Here is a 5,908-nt window from a genome sequence, read left to right as displayed (position 1 = left end):
CAATCCAAGACAAGAAAACAAAACTTTTTGTTAAAACTCTTGTAAAAATTCAAGGTTATGCTTACTAGGTGCTCTTAGCTAGTCAAAAGAGCTTCTGAGACTTTTGAAAGCATTATCCTGATATGATGTCCAAAGTACAGAAACGTGCCTGTAAAATCATTTGTTGGAATGGGTTTTCTCTCGTCAAATGGATGATAACCTAATATATAGTAGAAAGCCCATAAAGTTTTAAGACAGTTGTATTAGATTAGACAAAAAAGGTCAAAGACACTGCAAAATGAAAAAGACTTCCTGGCTCCTAACTTTCTACAGGCTGGAAGTTTGCTGAGAAAGTCACTCAGCTGCAAACACAACCATTTCTTATGATAAAAGAAAGATGTTTCAGAGGGAAAAATTACAACGCTATTGGGGAAAGACCAAGATATAGGAAGAACCAATGGCTAGGGAATAACTTTCAGGGCCCTAATCAAGAAACATTCCCTACCTGTGTGGAAGGTGGAATTAACAACATGTTTACAGCTGGAGGTGAGTATTGCTTTAGACCAGTACTTCCATGAGTCTCTTGTCCTTTCCCTTTTGAATAGAAGCATGTAGTCAATATCCTACCACTTTGTAAACATTATATAGTGTATGTATGAGAGGAGATAATATCATTTTAGTTCATAGATCTCCAGATTAAGAAGCATACTAATGGCCATGCATGGTGGCTCAAGCCTGTAATGCCAGCACTTTGGGAGGCCAAGGTGAGAAGATTTTCTGAGCCCACAGGCTCAAGACCAGCCTGGGCAACCTCAGGAGACCTAATCTCTACAATAAAATAAAAAAATTAACCGGTTGTGGTTGTGCACACGTGTAGCTCTGGCTACCTGGAAGGCTGAGGCGGAAAGATTGCCTGAGCCCAACAAGTCGATGCTGGAGTGGCACTGAGTATGCCACTGCACTCCAGCCTGGGGGACAGAGTGAGACTCCAACTCAAAAACAAACAAACAAACAAACAAAACACTATCAGAGGAGATGTACTTGAGAAACTATATCCAAAGTGCCTCATCAATATCTGGAACAGATTTATATGATGAGATCATGAACTTTAAACCTGATACTCCGATTGAATGAGAATTTGGAGATCTGAAAAAGGAGATATGTATATTTTGTATGTAGATTATTCTGGCCAGAATAAATTGTGGTGGATATTTTTCCCCCAAGACTAGCTACAATAACTCCATATATTCTGCTGTCTCTGTTTCTCTGTACCTCTTCCTATTCAAAGGTGGGTTTTTATCCTCCTTCTCCTGAATCCAACAATGTCACTTTGACTTGTTTTAATCAACAAAATGTGATGGTGTGTAATTTCTGAAACCTGGCATTATGATACCTTACAGTTACTACCTTCAATCTTTTGGAATATTTTCTCGAAACTTCCCAGGATGAAGGAAAATATGGAGAAAGATGCTGAGTCATCAATCAGCACCAGTTAGCAGACTGGGGAGCTGAAGCCATCTTGAGCTCACAGCAGCCAGCCTTCCAGGTGAATGGACAAAACTAGGCAATTCACAACCTTGTGAAAAAAACAATACATTGTTATTATTTTAAGTCACTAAATTTGTATATGCTTTATTACACAACAATAGATGACTGAAGTGGAGATTGACTTTGTTATCAAAAATCTTTCCCCAAAGAAAATTCCTATCTCACGTGACTACACAAATGAAGTCTATAATCTTTATGAAAAAATAAAACCTTTCTAAACAAACACTTCCTAAATTAGAGAAGAATGGAACACTTAAAATCTAGTTTAATGAGATCAACAAAATTGCAATGTAAATAATGAACGAGCACATTTATCACAAGGAACAAGTGTTAGATCAACATTCCTCATGAATATATTTGCAAAAGTCTCTAGAAAAAGAATGAAAAATCAAACAGTTGCTGACGAGGAAAAGGAATGCTTCTACACTGCTGGTGGGAATGCAAACTAGTGCAACCTCTTTGGAAGACAGTGTGGTGATTTCTGAAAGAACTAGAAATTGACCTTCCATATGACCCAGCTATTCCAGTATTGGGAATATACCCAGAAGAACACAAATCATTCTACAGAAAAGATACCTGCACACACAAATGGAGTCCTGGTAAGAGTAAATTAATCATACAAGAGTACACAATTAGAAAAAACAAATGACTCTAGAGTCCAGGTCTCATAACTCCACCTTTCTTGTTTCTTTGTGTATCAGCCTCTCTGATTTTATCTTTAAATATAAAAACTACATGTGTTAGGATATAGCAACTGCTTTATTTTGTGAAATATTCTATGTCTGTATGTATAATAATAAACTAGGAAAGGTGGAAGGCAGTCATTCCCCAAATGCTGTGAATGAAGTACCAATTTTAATCCTGAAGAAATGAAAATTTCCTACTTAGCCTTTGATTTTAGCACTTGTTTCTTGCCAGGCACCAGATAAAGAAAGCCTAATAAGCACACATGGTCCTAGGGACTCCAGAACTGTCATCAGAGACTGAACTATGGACTGCTTTTTAAGGTCGTATAAGAAAGGCGTGAGTTGACACTGATACTCACGTATGGCCAAGGTATGGATAGAGTCAACAGAGATGAGACTGAGTTAAACTAATCAGCCCATATGGACTAAATCCACTAAAGACTTCGTATCTTAAAATGAAGGTAACCAACCGGCAACAAAAAATAATAATAGGTCTTACAGATATTATTAGCATTAGGTCCTTAATATTTTGGGGGATGTCACTGATAGAAGAAAAAAGAAGCTAGTGTTGTCTGCATACTTACTATATTTTATGCTCTGCTTCTGAAGTCCACAGCAATCTTAGGAGGTAGAAAGGAAAGTGATGGTTATGTTAATATGAAATATAAAGTGGTGCCCAAGGTCTCGTATCCATTTGAACCCAGGTCTTTTTTTTTTTGAGTTAGAGTCTCACTCGGTCGCCCAGACTGGAGTGCAGTGGCCGCTTCCGGCCACTGCAGCCTCGACCTGCTGGGCTCTGGCGATCCTTCCGCCTCAGCCTTCCAAGTAGCCGGAATTACAGGTATAGACTACCATGCCCAGCTGATTTTTTGATTTATTGTAGAGATGAAGTCTAGGTGCCCAGGCGGGTCTCGAACCCGCGGGCTCAGGCAATCCACTCACCTCAGCCTCCCAAAGGTGCGGGATTACAGGCTGAGCCACCGAGCCCGGCTTGAACCCAGGTCTTTTGATTCCCAGATCAAAGTTGTTTTCAGCTTTACCTCTAAAGACGAACATCTCCTCTCCCAGTCCTTTATATTCGGAAATGTGAAGGGCTTTGTAAACATAAATTCACGATCAATGATGAAATAGCAATGAGTTAGATGGAGTACTATAACTTTTATTTTACAGAGAAATTCAAGTACAAAGAGATGAAGAGAGACTTGTTTCTAATCAAAGATTGGCCAATTTTATATCATTAATTAATGTAGTTATCAACTTGGTAATTTTTTTCCCCATGGAGACAGTGGATTTTCACCGGGTGGCGGGACTCCCGCGACCACCCGGTGCGCACGCGCCCAGCCCGGGCGTCAGAGGGAGAACTGCGCTTGCGCGGGCCGGGCTCTAGCCGGCTGGCTCCAAGAGCGCGAGCGCGCGCCTGCCGGACTCGGCCTGGTTCTTGCTGTCCCCGTGGTCGAAAACGGCCACGTAGGCCCCCAAGGGGACGTCGCCGAGGATCCAGAGGGGTCCTACAGGAGGAGACATGTCCAAGGCCTGGACGCCGGACGAGCAGAGGCAGACGCCACCCTGAGAAATCTGGATGACGTGATCCTGGGCCGTGAGGTTAAACCAGACCCCGCCAAGGAGGAAGGAGACGGGGCAGCTTTGGGATTTCTGAACACCGGATGAGGTACTCCCCCACCAGCAGGGAGAGTCCCCCAGTGGCGGCATTCAGGGCCCTAATCTCCTCAGTGGGTCCTGCGATGAGGGATGTGCCCGTATCCAGGATGGCAGCACAGCCCCGGGCACAGAGAGTCAGCCCTGTGCCTACCTACACACGCTCCATGTGGATCTGCCAGGGGTAAATTTTTTTTTAGTGATCTACTATGATCCAGGTATCTGGAAGATGTTGGCAATTCAGAAATGAGCAAAAGAGATGCAAATTCTGCCCTTATATAACAACTGTTATGGGAAGAATCAGACAAGAAAGCAGTAAGGGGGTAAAGAGATTGTCTATGAACGTGTTGAAATTTTAATTAGAATCATAAGACAAGTCTTGCTGAAAAAATAATGTTTGAGTAAAAACCTGAATGAAGTGAGGAAGATTGCCATATTAGTATCTAAGGATAGCATTCCAGGCGGGAGGGAAGAGCAAGGGTAAATGCGCTGAGGTGCAGCAAGGATTCCAGTGTGGTGACAGAGTGAGTGAGAGGATGAAGAGTAGAAGACAGGGTCAGAAAGGAAGCAGTCGTTGGACCTCTCCATTGGGGATGGAGAGAACATATGTAAGTCTTGAGACCTTATATGCTATTACTTTAACACTGCCTCTTATTCAGCAAGAAGGAAAGTCATCAGGATGCTTTGAGTAGAGAAGTGACCATACCGTGACTTAGATTTTCACATGACATGATGACTCTGGTGGCTGTGCTAAAAAATAGATTAAAAGGAACAAATGTGTAAGAATGAGAACCTTTATGAGGCTAAATCACTAACTCAAATGAGAGATGTTATGCCTTGGACCATGCTGCTAGCAGTGTAGGTAGTAAGAGTGTTTTTATTCTTTTTTTAAAAAAATATATATTTATATTTTAAAGTTATGGGGTACAGTTAAGGGTTAGGTATACAAATATTCATTGTGCAGTTACCCTTGTGAATGAGGTGTGCCTCTCTTTCCCCAGATAGATATTGACTACCGTTAATCTCACCTCCCTTTCCCTCCCTGTCCCCCCCCCCATAGTTTCCTGCCACTGACAATCCTTTTCTTATAGTATTACGGTTGTTGTTCAAGGTCCACTTATGAGTGAGAACATGTGATGCTCAGATCTTTGTTTCTGTGAGAGATCACTCAGTATTATAAACTCTAATTCTATCCAAGTTGCTGTGAAATTCATGATTTTGTTCTTTTTTATGTCTGTGGGATATTCCATTGTGTATATGTACCACATTTTTAAAATCTAGTCCTCTTTTGATGGACAGCATGGTTGGTTCCATAATCTTGCAATTGTGAACAATGCTGCAATAAGCATAGGTGTGCAGGTATCTTTTTTATAGAGTGATTTGAATTCTTCAGTGTATATTCCCAGTAGGGGGATTGCGGGGTCATATGGAAGGTCGATTTTTAGAGCTTTTAGGAATCACCACACTGATATCCACAGAGGCTGTACTAGTTTACACTCCCACCATAAGAGATAAGATAGATAAGTGGGACCTCATTAAGTTTACAAGCTTCTGGAAAGCCAAAGAAACCATCAAGAGAGCAGGGAGACAGCCCACAGACTGGGAAAAATATTTGCCAACTCCATGTCTGACAAAGGCCTAACATCTAGGATGTACAAGGAACTCAAATGTGCTGAAAAGTAAAAAACAAACAACCCCATTACAAAGTGGGCAAAAGATATGAACAGACACTTCTCCAAAGAAGACATATGAGCGGTCAGCAGATACATGAAGAAATATTCAACCTTATTAGTCATCAAGGAGATGCAAATTAAAACTACACCGAGATACCACCTAACTCCAGTCAGAATTATTGACTTATCAATAACTCAAAAAATAACAGATGCTGGAGAGGATGTGCTGAAAAGGGAACGCTTCTACACTGAGTGGTTTTATTTTGTTTATCACATAGGTAGTCACTACTCTTATTTTGTCACCTCACTTAATAAATGCCCATTGTTCAGAATGATGATTTTTAAAACTTGAAGTGGACAAAAATG

At 41.1% G+C, this 5,908-nt stretch overlaps 1 pseudogene; it reads right to left on the bottom strand.

Annotated features, from left to right (window-relative positions):
* Nucleotides 1–3,596: 3,596 nt before the first annotated feature.
* On the bottom strand, nucleotides 3,597–4,059 carry LOC110595135 (annotated as a pseudogene).
* Nucleotides 4,060–5,908: the final 1,849 nt, after the last annotated feature.

The sequence above is a fragment of the Carlito syrichta genome, unplaced genomic scaffold (assembly GCF_000164805.1).
Source record: "Carlito syrichta isolate Samal-C Ts95f unplaced genomic scaffold, Tarsius_syrichta-2.0.1 Scaffold278419, whole genome shotgun sequence".
Taxonomy (NCBI): Eukaryota; Metazoa; Chordata; class Mammalia; order Primates; family Tarsiidae; genus Carlito; species Carlito syrichta.
This window is presented reverse-complemented; position numbering and strand designations above follow the sequence as displayed.